The sequence below is a fragment of the Lactuca virosa genome, chromosome 9 (assembly GCF_052849685.1).
Source record: "Lactuca virosa cultivar CGN04683 chromosome 9, Lactuca_virosa_CGN04683_v6, whole genome shotgun sequence".
NCBI lineage: Eukaryota > Viridiplantae > Streptophyta > Magnoliopsida > Asterales > Asteraceae > Lactuca > Lactuca virosa.
Window position 1 is genome coordinate 24,505,091 of NC_136434.1, and position 14,041 is coordinate 24,519,131.

Genomic DNA, 14,041 nt, shown 5'->3' on the forward strand with positions numbered 1-14,041 from the left:
ATATAGTTTGAGGCAATTCAATTTCTTAGTTAAGAAAAAGTATGTTATAATATGCTATTCTTGATGGAGAACTCGTGTTGTGAATTTTGTTGGGATTTGAATGATGTTATATCATTCTGAGAGCCGTATGAATTTTTGGGGTTTTGTGTTATCTTTCAGTTCTTGGAACGAGGGTCATAGTGATTGCATTGCCATTTGTATGAATTGCAGAGTTAGAATGTACGATTTTTAATGCATAATGTACATGTTGATACTTACTTAATCGGTGTAGCTTTCATGAAAGAATCCATCATTGTTAATCATATATATTGTTGTACGTTCGACTTATGTAGAAGGTTTTAGAAACAACTATTGCATGATGTTCTTGAAACAAAAATAAGAGCATCTTGCCCCTTTGAATTGTGGGTCTCCCAGACCCACATTTTTTTTGGTACGGAGAATCTTTTGTTAAGTTGATGATAATCTGATACAATTATAAAGGTTTATAAATTATGAATTTATTCATAAAACTCAAGAAATAAATTATAAATTTGTTGTGAATGTTTGAACTTGTAAAATTGAAGTGAAGGGGACTGCAAATATGCACATGGAAAGTGGTCCCAAAAGAGTCACATGAGGCGTTCTCTTTGAAATCATCTATATATTTTGCATTAGACTACATGAATCTATGCGTATATATTCATACACATCGCTTGTTTCAAGTTATGACAAAAGATAATGAAGAGGAATATGAAGGTGTTTATTGGATTTTAGCTATTTTTATAATTAAAAAATCTCACACGTATAAAGTATAAACTGAAGCATGGAGGTCCCATTTGGGTAGGAAGACTACTCAAGTATTGCCAAATTTGTAATTCATAGGATAAAAGTAGCAAAAGGAACTAGAGGCTTTCGCTGCAACAAATTATCTATCAAAAGGATGGGTGTTATAAGTAAATCGATATTTAATTAGTGGCAACAATAATCCATGTTTTTTGCAAATTAAAAGAAATATAATCAAATTGTACAACGATAACAATGGCAATACCTACGTCCTGTTAAAATGCGATGAGGGAATATAAGATGTATTCCAGTGATGACCGGCATAAGAAAAAACTCGATTCCACAATAAGGAATAAACAATTGTGTGTGACAAAAAGCATAAGAAAAAACTCGATCCCACAATAAGGAATGAACAGTTGTATGTGACAAAAGAAAAGAAAACGATAAGGGTGAACGCATAGTGACAAAGTAATAACTATTTAATTGAATTATAAATGTTAAAGTTGTTTGAGTATGTATTGCCGCTATAAAAAACGTCGTTTATTTTTACGAGGTAAAATATTTGTAGTTTTTTTACCATCCGGAAAAGAAGATGCAGACCAAAAGTTTGTAGTGTGATCATTTGTTTTTTAAAGTATGCATACTACATAAATACACTCATTAACCACATTATATTGATTTTTAGTTCATAGTAAACACGGTGATGGTGGCGGCGACAGTGGTGGTGATGATGGTGGCGGCGGTAAACGTTGAGATGGTGATGGTGGTAGCGGAGGTGGAAAAGGTGGTAGTGACGGAGGTGGAAAAGGTGGTAGTGGTGGAGGTGAGAGTGGTTGTGGTGATGGTGATGGTGGCGACGGAGGGGTGGTGATTGTAGAGGTGGAAAAGGTAGTGGTAGTGGCGGCGGCGGTGGTGGTGGACAAAGAAAATCATATTAGGGTTAGAACTTATTAAATGTCTTTCAATATCTGAAGCTGCTTTTTTTGTCTTCTGGAAAAGAAGTCACGCTAATCTTTCTAATCTTTTTATGTCTCCGGACTGCGGTCTTCTACAAAAACAAAAAGTCTTTTATTTCGATGTCTACCGCCTGCAGAAATAAGAAGCCACACAAACTTTTTTTTTTTTTGTAAAAAACAAACAACTTTGCAACCTTGACTCAAAAGCATGTTTAACAGCTGTAAAGTGATCTACAGATCTAAAATGACTTTCTAGTTCCCTATGTATTAACACAATTACTATGATCATATGAACCATGTTAATTTTTGTGTTCTTATTAATTTTGGTATCTTTGTTGTATGTGTTTTATGCATATTAATCCTAGCAAAAGTTCGTGTGACAATAACTGAAAGTCCTGATCAAAAGTTCAAGTAAGTAGAAATAGAAAGCAAAAGTGATTATAGTAAATCTATCAACTACCGGATAATTGGAAGGAATTGGTAGCGAGTTCATAGATCTAATAGGTGAGTTTTACTAGAATATTTGCTTAAAAGGGAATATTATACATAATTTGGGAGATTTCAAAACTGAATATTACTATAATTATTTTGGGAAAGAAGAAAATGACAATGTAATCTTCTTGGATCAAACAAGCTGACCACTTTAATTGTGTACCTTCTGTCTTGAGAGACCTAAACTTCATACTTCAATCATCAGTTTGTTTCCAAGTACCCCAGTCAGGTTCAGATTCTGTTTTTCAGTAAAAAGCAACGAATTTGATTGTTAGCTTTTATTAATTAATGTTACAGACTTATACACATAATAGAAGCATAATCTAATTTTCGAATTTTAAATAGAAGGAAAAGAACAAAGTATAATAGTAAAGGAAGGTACCTTGATAAATGGACCACATAGGATGGAGGCATGACCTGAAGTTGTTGATGATGTAGCCACGAATATAATGAAGCATGCACTGCACAGGCAGCATGCTTACGCTAGCTACAACTCCATGATTGGTTTATCTTTTCATATTCAAACTATAATTCCACCAACTATCAGCAAAATGTGAATATGATATACTATCAGTTCTTGAAGTTTCTATCTGCAAACAAAAGATTCATTTTTTAATGTGTTGTTTAGACCGATACAATTAATGTAGCTTTCTATGCAAAGAACATATATCTTAAGCCCTGGTGTTGGGACCATGCATATGTAAGGACCACCAGACCAATTATATACTTTTTGGTTTTTAATTGCAAAGAAACATTTTTCCCTCAACTTGAATTTTGGCAGTTCTTGATTGATGTGCTTATGTGTTCTTCTTTTGGGTAACACTATTGATGTTAGCTTCCATGGTTTCTTGTATGGTCATATTTGTAGTTATTTCTAACCGGTACGTGGAATACTTGATGTTTTACGTCAATTCTACTTGTGTGCACATGTAATAATATTAAACTACATCTTTGTAGAGGCTGAAGCAGAAGCATCTATACAGGGGCCGTTTCAAACATATTTTGGACCAGAACGAGAAAAAAATAGGCCCTTAAAATACACAAATGTTATCAAGTTTTTTTATAATAACTCAATAATTGAAAGAAAATTACTTGTATTATCTTCTAAATATAATAATTTCTATAAAAAATTTAGGCCCCTTTAAAAGATAGACCCTGGACGGTCGCCCCTATTGCCCATCTTCTGGGACGGACCTGCATATATATATATATATATATATATATATATATATATATATATATATATATATATATATATATATATATATATATATATATATCAAAAAGGAAGCAGAAGGGGAGTCTCCACCATTATCAGGTGTTAAATCAAGAACTCCCATGAAGGATTTGGGAAGACAACTGGTCCGAAAATAGCCATTTGAATGTCACTCAATATATATATATATATATATATATATATATATATATATATATATATATATATATATATATATATATATATATATATATATATATATGTTCAGGTTTATTTGAGACCATGCTAATTTTGTGAGACCGTGAGACCAAATCTAAAAATAATTTTAAAATGCAAAATAAAAGGAAAAATCCAAAAATTCTTTTTTTAATTATTATTTTCGGAACTTTAATTACCTAAAAAAAATAAATAAAATAAATAAAAAATAAAAAAAAGTACAGTTTTTTTTTTGAAAAATACGTGAAATATTTTAATAGAATATTACACTGTAAATATTCTAATGTGATTTTTAGAATGTTAGAATATTCTATTAGATTTGTCAGATATGTAGAATATTCTAATATTCTACTAGAATATGTAAAAAAATTGTATTTTTTTGGTATTTTTTTATTTTTTTTTGGAAAATATAAATTCCGAAAATAATATTTGAAAAAAAAAATTTAGAAAATTTTCAATTATTTTGCATTTTAAAAATGGTTTTTTTATCTACTAAATGAGTGGCTAGGATTACGTCTCACGGTCTCATAAAATTAGGCTGTCTCACATGAACCTAACCCTATATATATATATATATATATATATATATATATATATATATATATATATATAGGTTTAGGTTCTATCGAAAACAAAAAACCCTAAAAATCATAAAAATGCATAAAAAAAATAGTTAGAGATCACAAAACTTTTTTTATAAAAAATCGCAGCTTTTTATTAAAATTCGCTGAAAAAAATAAAAAATCAGTTTTTTTTTTATAAAAAAAAAAGTTTTTTTTTTCAAAATTTTTTTCAGCGAATTTCTTTAAAAAACCTGCGTTTTTTTCATAAAAAATGTCAAAAAAAAGTTTTGTGATCTCTAGGTATTTTTTTTATCCATTTTTATGATTTTTAGGGTTTTTTTGTTTTCCAAATAACTCTTCCCTATATATATATATATATATATATATATATATATATATATATATATATATATATATATATATATATATATATATATATAGGTTCATGTTCATTTGAGACCATGCTAATTTTGTGAGACCGTGGGACAAAATCTAAAAATAATTTTAAAATACAAAATAAAAGGAAAAATCCAAAAATTCTTTTTTTAATTATTATTTTCAGAACTTTAATTACCTAAAAAAATTACCCTTTTTTTTTAAAAATAAATGAAATATTCTAATAAAATATTACACTGTAAATATTCTAATATGATTTTTAGAATGTTAGAATATTGTATTAGATTTTTCAGATATGTAGAATATTATAATATTTTACTAGAATATGTAAAAAAATGTATTTTATTTAATTATTTTTTATTTTTTTTGGTATTTTTTTATTTTTGTTGGAAAATATAAATTCCGAAAATAATATTTTTTAAAAAAATCTAAAATTTTCAATTATTTTGCATTTTAAAAATGTTTTTTTTATCTACTAAATGAGTGGCTAGGATTGCGTCTCACGGTCTCACAAAATTAGGCCGTCTCACGTGAACCTAACCATATATATATATATATATATATATATATATATATATATATATATATATATATATATATAACTCGTAACCTGTCCTAGCGATCTAACTGGATTGAACTTTGAACCCGGTCACATTCTGCGCGTGGAAACCGGATTAGTACAGTATAATAGAAACCGTTACTAAAATTGCATAAAAGACTGTTTATTTCCACTAGCCATTTGAATTTTAATTTTACACAAAATGGCTATATCTGTTAATAACTTTTTTTTTTTTTGGCTTAAAATGATTTTGCTCTAATCGGCTTAGGTTAAATAAAGGGAGCTGATTCTTCCACTGATTTTTTGAAGGAAGCTGATAAATCCACTCCTTTTTTTTATCGATCCACATACTTTTGCTAGTAATTGACAATTATGCCCCTAACTTAATTATACAATGTATTTTGAATATTCCAAGAGCTTTTTGGGAGTTGATTTGATTCTTTTTCCAAACAGGACACACAACCACAAATAGCTCAATAAAAGCTGCAATGTGATAAACTTAAACTCATTGGAACGGAATACAGCCGGCAATTGATCGTCACATTTTCCCCTCCGAAACCATGTTGTTCCTATGAACCCAATCCGTATATCCTCTGTTTCCTCGTGATTTCCATCCAGTTTTCGATTTTACAGCGGACTTTTCCTTTTCTCCATGTTCTCAGATCCATTACCATTACACTGGTCTTGAAGTAACCGGACTTTCTCGACCCAAAAGTGTGTGACAGTACCAAGTCGGACCATAAGTTATTTGTGAAGTTTACGTGACAGCATTCCGGAGCTCCGATGACGTGGTTCTGGACGGTTGTCTTCCCGGTAAATATAAACCTTATTGTTGAGCGACGGGAATATGTTACTAACCAGTCGTGTTAAGAAACATGGACTCTCCGATCACTGCATTTTGATCCTTCAACAGATTACGAAGATTGCAAAACGTATACGTCGGTTGAAGATTGAAGCGCCAAAGTAGGAAGGAACGTCATGAGGAAGAAGGAGTGTTAATTGGTTGAGGCGCATAAAAGAAGACGTGTAATAATTAAAATCTAAAATACACTATCTATTTAAATAAAGGGTATAACTGTCCATTAGGTAACAAATTATGTGGATGGGGCTGATATTTCCACTTACTCAATTTATCCTTCCACTTGATAACTTTTAATTAACAAAGATATAAAGAAAGAGAAATATCTTTTAATTACCCAAAATATGAAGAGAAAAAAACGGATTGTTTGTTACCATGATTTATCGTTTGTTTTTCTTTTCTTTTTCTTATATAACAAAAATTAGTCTTTCTTTTTCTTCTTATCATTTTATAATTTATAACGTCAACATCAATTGCATGACCCAGACTTGAATATTTATGTTTTGGAACCTTATTGTTTTATGTAAAAGTATAGATAAAACTAATTAATTTTTAATCGTTTACGTTCATTGTTCATTGTTACTCATTCCTATCAATTTTATTTATTTAGATGTGAATCATTGTTACTCATTCCATATCAATTTTTATTGTACAATATTGGTTAAAAAACATTGTTACTCGTTCCATATTAGTTTTTAAAGTTTGCATTTATTAACTAATTTGATAACCAAGTATATAAAATTAGTTTGAAAAAGAAACTAGACATTGATAATTCATATATAACTAAAATTTGATCCACTGAAAATTTTATGACACCATATATTGACTATTGCTAATTTAATTATGAATCTATTTTTAAGTATGTGTTGGTTATGTTCAAATTAATATTTTGATGAAGTAGATTCACAATTAAATTACCAATGGTCAATACGATGATGTAAAATTTTTGTTGCTAGTGGATCAAATTTTAGTCATATATGAATTACCATTATGTGGTTTCTTTTTTAAACTAACCTTTATCAAACTAATCAGTAAATGCAAACTTAAAAAATTCATAGGAAATGAGTAATAATGTTTTTAACCAATACTTCAAAAAATCATAGGAAATGAGTAACAATGTTTTTAACCAATAATGTACAATAAAATTTGATATGGAATGAGTAACAATGATCGACATCAAAACAAATAAAATTGATAGGAATTAGTAACAATGATTGATACGAAAATAAACTTAAACGATTAAAAATTAATTAGCTTTATTTATATTTTTACATATAAAACACTAAGGTTCAAAAATCTAAATAATCAAGTCTAGGTCATGAAGATTGATGTTATGTTGACATTTAAAAAAAAAGTAATTGTTAAATTATGGTAACAAGCAACCTCTTTCTTTCTCTTCATATTTTCCACTTGTGTCAAATTCCAAATGACACACTACGTAGGCATGGATTTGTTTTAGGGTAGACTAAATAATTAACAAAATATGAACGAGTAGACAAATACTTTAAATGATAACAAAATGTAACAATGTATGTATTCTAGATTAAATTGTTCATTTAAGTTGCACACAACACTCTCTTATATCATTAAAATAATCTAAAATGGAATCTAAACTAAAAAGCTTAGCGATATTTTTCTCGATGTAAAGAACCAAATCAGTACTAACCTAATTTATTAAAAACCTACGATAAAAGTATAAAATCTATTATGAAAACAAAAACAATAATAAAGTAAATAAGTAAATAAAGGATAATAGAAAAAAATTAATTAACTAACATGGTGACCATTGATGATTATGTACCACTCCAAAAATCACAATAAACTTAAAATTTTCAAAACCAACCATTAATCAACATTGTTTACAAAAAGAGTCATTGTTTCAAAAGCATTATTTCAAATCAGAGTTTTCCCAAGACCCGGTGACATAAAATAGGAAGTTGTGTACGATCACGCCTTTGTCTTCCCACGATCCTCTGAAGTACCTGAAACGATAAACTAAAACTGTAATTCAAAGCTTAGTGAATTCTCCCAAAGTACCAGCACACCACATAACAAACAAGCATACAAATATGAGCAGCCAGCCTGATTGGACCGCCTCGCAAGACCTACAACATATCTGGACAGCTCTACGAGCCTTCGGCATGACTGGACCGCCTCGCAGGGCCTACAGCCTATCCGGACCGCTCTACGAGCCGCCGGCCTGACTGGGCCGCCTCGTAGGGCCTACAATATATTTGGTCGTCCCCAGATGTCTTGGCCTACATCACAAAGCAGGACCGCCTCAACCCAACACAACATGTCGACATATGCAACAAATAAACACAAAACACAGAGCCAACAAATACAAATAAACATACGGATCTATTGAGCAACTACAAACTATCATATCATTATCCCGATCAGGTTAAATAATCTAGTGGGCCGGCATTGGTGCCTTTGACCCGCGGGTACAATGAGGAAAACTCATATCTCAGTCTGAATGCAACCTGAATAAATCTCGGTCTTGAAAAATCAATTTAACGATCACCTAACCAAAACCAAGGACCTAATCTCAATTAATAACTCAAAATACTCAAAATACCCTTGGTCCAAACCGGTCAAAACCCAGCAAAGTCCACTAAGTCAACCCAGCCGAGTCAACTCAGGCCTCGTACGCGGGGCGTACTTGTGTCCGAGGCATCAGGGCTCAACCTGCGTATGCGCAGCGTACCATTTGGTACGCCCAACGTACACACAAGTTTTCTTCTTAACCCCTTAAGAGCTTAATACTTCGACTTTTTACGTCCAAATGCAGATCCAAGGCCAAAATACCACTGAGAGTCATAAAGTTTCCAACTTTATGACTTTGCATGCCCATTAAGTGCTTAATACACAAAATCCCAACTTCTTAACACCTTAAGACCTTCTAGAGCATGCATGGGGAAGAACTAAGCATCAAATCACATTTGTGTGACTCAAGACCCCTATTGGGTCTAAAAGGACAACTTATTTGATCAAGAGAGTGTCATGCTCAAGAATCACAAAGGTTGGGACCAAAAATGCCCAAAATGGAGGAATATCTAGATCTACATGAAAGGATGATCAAGCTAGGAGCTTTTTATCTCCTGGAGGTTGCTAGCAAGTAAGGAATCCCAGATCCAAGCTTCTTCCAAGCTCCAAAGTCCTTCTACCACCTTCTTCTTCTTCAAGAACACCACCAAAACACACAAATAAGCTCAAAATGCACTCTTCTCACTTAGGGTTATCTAGAGGGACGATCTTTGGATGAAGGTTGATTAGGGTGAAGGTCGTGGGGCCATAAAGATGTTTAAATAGGGTCAAAATCCTAAATTTTAGGGTTTGAAACCCTTGCACGTACGCCCTATGTACGTAATGTACGCCCAGCGTACAAGGCCCAGCGCATGTACGCCTTGCATACGAAGCGTACGCCCAACATACTAAGTCTTCGGCCAAAATTACAAAAATGCCACTCTAGGCCATTTTACAATCCTCCTCATACACAATGGCCAAAAATACAATATTCCTCACATCTAGGGTTAAAATCGAAGTTACCTCATCATCGGGATGTTACAAAATAACAATTTATATGAAATAAGAAATAGTGTGCATAGAAGGAACTATTAAAAATACGACAATTGATTCAGAAAAAGGTATATATTCTTCGGTTATAAGATTGTGGGGAGTGGTGTGGTAGACACCGCACCTTTTGCCACATATGCATCGAGAAGCCCACTAAGCCCAATTCCAGTCAAACCGCAACCGTAATGAGCTCCAAAACCCTGCAAAATATCTCATGCAAAATAGAAAGTACCCGACATGACCCATGATAAAGAAAATAAAGAATATACAATGCAATACTAATAAAAAGAGCTAAAAATACTAAAACAAACTAATAAAAATAAAGAAATAAAATAAGCTATCACCCACATAGGCAGGGAACACTTCCCTCCCTATGCGGTCTTGGGTGTGGTTTTGTGACATCCCCATTTTCACGGCCAGAAAAGACCGATTTTGTTTATGCTTTATAAAAACCAGAGTACTTCTTTTAATAAAAATGTTGCAGAATTTGTTCCCAGAAAAAAAAACATGATAAATGTGTTATCAAAGCATTTTCGAAGAAATGTATTTTTATTCCTTTTAAAACCTTGGGATGTCATTGTCAATACAGAAACATAAGCATAAACAGAACTTACATTCATTTACTCTAGTGATCTACATCTCTTTTAAATCTCTCAGTGTAAAGTGGCTTCGTATCGACACCTGTGATACAAATAAGCTTGAGTGGGTCAAGTTGGGAAACCTGGTGAGTACATATGGTTTTCAACCCACAATAATATAGTTAATTTGTTTCTTCACATAATACATGTCAAACAATTAACCCGATTGCCCATCCCCATTTTCTTCATTTAATATTCCCTAGAGAATTATCTTAAGGGTCATCTCCTATATCGTATTTACCTCTCATCTCTTTACATCACATTTCCTTATATGTTCATTCCTAAGGACTTTTCCTAAGGATCATTGCCTACAACGCATATATAGTAATGATTCGGGGATTACCCCCTCAATACGCGCTTAGTAAGGGTTGGAGTATCATCGCATGAATATATAGTTACAACATCGTCTGAACTCGTAATTCATAGTAAGGGTTAGAGTATCATCACATGAATACGTAGTTACAACATCGCCTGAACTCGTAATTCATCACCTACAGGTTATGAGCCTGTTGGTGTTTCCACGGGGTTGTCTAGAATAGTCCGTGGTCGCCATCTATACTCTGGTAGATGACTACATCTCCACATTGCCAGACAAGGTTATGGTATATTTCATCCTACATCACCGATTCATCATCACCTATCTATCCTCACCTAATTATCATCACCTTCCTATCATCACCTATCTCTCATCATTTTATTTCATCACACACCAACTATTTCATCTACCCATGTTTTATCCCAACATATTTGTAGATATAAAATAAATATACATTTTGAATCATTTAAAACATGTATAAAATCATTCATCCAACATAGACAACAAGTATTCAGATAATATTCACACATGGCACGTAATTTATATAAAATACTTCATATCTATGTGTAAGATGAAAGTAACTATGCACTCACCTGGTAAGGTGGTGACTCGGTACTCGGACAGCACTTCGTTATCTCAAAACAATTTTCCTTTGACAAAACCTTGTATCAATACCACTAGGGTTTAGTCTAACGTTAACCGCGACTAATTAATAGTCTAGCTATTATTACTATTATATAAGCATTAAGCAACAATATTATATAACTCATAATAATATTCCAAATAATTATTTTAAGGTCCTAATAATGATACTATATTAAAACATAAGCTATACTAATAAAGATAGGGTAGGCATAGCTCACTTACAGCGGGTTTTCTCGAAAACCGGGCTTCGCTGGAGCAGCGTTCCCTAGACGAAAGGCTCTTTTCTCGGGACTCCGGGAGCCTCGGGGCTTCCTTCGGGTGCTAGGGGGTTTACCTAGACTTTAGGGGGGGTTAGGGTAGGCTAGAGAAAGAGTATAGAGAGAGAAAGTTGAAGAGGAAAGGTGTGAGAATGAATGGAACCCGACACCTCTATCTATAGGCTAAATTCCTGATGGACTTGCCGAGTCGGTCCACTGACTCGCCGATTCGGTGTCATGTGTCATCATCTGATGGCTTTCCTTGGAGAGAAAGCAACGGCTGTGATCACATCACGTCACCCAAACTCGCACATCACCCTCCCGACTTAGAAAAATCATAACTCTCGTATATGAGCTCCGTTTTCGACGTTACTTTTTTCCACGCATAGGTAAAAACAAGATCTACAACTTTCGTTTAGACTCCATCGGCTAATTCTCCACCGATCTTAAATTTAATAGTAGGAGGAGATTAGACTGTTAAATGACCGCGAAAAATTCGTATCTCCTTCATACGGACTCCGTTTTCGTCTGTTTTTTTTACCGTTGAGTTCCTATTAATGGGATCTTCAACTCTCATTTAGGTCGCATAAGCCAAAAACAGCTCGAACTAAAATTCGAGTTTCGGGCCGTGCACTGCTATGCCAAATCTTAGAAAATTCATAACTTCCTCATACGAAGTCAGATTTGGGCGTTCTTTTTATGGACGCTCTCAGTTTAACATATTCTACAACTTTTGTTTATATTGCTAAGGCTAAAAAGTCCTCTATCGTAAATTCATTATTTACGTTTCCCAGTGTCGTGCCGGTTTTGCCGTAAAACTTCGACGGGCCATAACTTCTTCGTTATAACTCGGGTTTCGGCGTTCTTTATATGTACGAAACCCTTGAGACATATTCTACAACTTGGTTAAGATTATTTATTCTAAATAATTTTTGTCAAAAATTCGTTTTCGACCCCTATTATCTCTAAATTGACTAGCCCGGATCTACGGGCGTTACAGGTTTACCCGCACCTCTCCTTTTTTTGGCCGCATTTTGTGATTGGTGAATAGGAAAATTGACCATTGAACGGTCAAAAAGTTAAACATTTAATTTTTTTAACCTATAAATTAAACCATTTAGTTTCATTTGTTCAAACCAAAACCAATCTTTTAGATTTTTCTATTTCTTTCTCTCTCAAAATTAGTAGAAAATGTCATCTTCTTTATCTTCTAAAGAATTTCAAGTTATTTATTATGCTTCTATTGCTTGAGCTCAAATGGTGGAACAAACGTATGATGATTTATGCAATAATGTAGCCGAAAGTTCTCAACGGAGAACACAGAGATATATTTACAGAAATCATGAAGAAGCCAACCAACGTTTGATACAAGACTACTTTCACGAGAATGCCACTTATCAAGGTACTACTTCCGTAGGCGCTTCAGAATGTTCAAACGTTTATACGAACATATAGTTGAAGATGTAACGAGGGAGTGCAGTTTTTTCCAAAAACGTTCTGATGCTAGAGGTACACCCGGTTTCACTCCCTTACAACAATGCAACCACACTTCGTCAATTAGCATATGGCATCACGTCTGATGCGTTGGACGAGAGTTTTAAGATGTCTGCTAGGACTGCATGAGATAGTCTCCACTATTTTTGCAAAACTGTGATTCAGTTTTATGGTCCAAAATATTTACGTAAGCCTACACGTAATGACATATGTAATTTCATGTTTGTTTTTGGGTGTAATGTTTTTTTTAGATTTTTAAATGTTATGTTTAATGAAAAAAATTAGGTTTTATTTAAATAACATGGTTTATTAAATTAATTTTGTTTTTATAAATATTAAAAATTAAATCGAAAAAAAATAATGACATGGAAAATTAAGGGTGTTAGTGTAACATATTGCTCGTTTCCTTACTTGGTGTTATAACACCATGGTAATTTCGAGATATTTACATATGTAACTTCAAGAAGACTTAGCAGAGGCATAGCCACATTGAGGCAAAGGTGGGCCTTGGCCCACCCCATAAAAATTTAATTATATATATATATATATATATATATATATATATATATATATATATATATATATATATATATAATTTTGTTAAATAAAAAGAACTAAGGTTGTGATCTGATCCATCCCATTAAAAACTCCGAATTTCATATCCCGTTTGTATTTTGTAAATTATTTGTCCTACCCTAAAGTAAAATCTCGGCTACGCCACTTAGACTTAGCTGATTATAACTGGTAATAACATATAATCAGTTAAGTCTTCTCGAAGTTGCATGTGTTTTCATGGATCTTGAATATCAACGACTCTATGTAAATATTTCGTTGTCCCGAGTTGAAATTGAATGTGTCTGGGCTCCGAAGCTGAATACTCCGCAATATTTTGTCCTTTATCTTCAACCACCATGTTATGCATTATGATACATGCATACATAGTATCTTGTAGAACGTCTAATTGATATGGTCGTGTCGCAGGTTGAACTATGTGTCATTGTGTGCTTTTTCTTGTTTTCTCTTGAAAATTTTGTCTCTTGGTTCCACTGGGTGTCGAAACGCCTTCACGAATGTGGAATATGCTGGATATATT

General features: G+C 32.8%; 1 long non-coding RNA gene across 1 annotated transcript; it reads right to left on the reverse strand.

The window, feature by feature from the left end:
• Nucleotides 1-1,359: 1,359 nt before the first annotated feature.
• Nucleotides 1,360-2,830, reverse strand: LOC145138527 (uncharacterized). Its single transcript, XR_013721574.1, has 3 exons — nucleotides 2,593-2,830; nucleotides 2,374-2,448; nucleotides 1,360-1,810 (listed from the first exon to the last, which is right to left on the reverse strand). It is a non-coding gene; the product is annotated as an uncharacterized LOC145138527 (long non-coding RNA).
• Nucleotides 2,831-14,041: the final 11,211 nt, after the last annotated feature.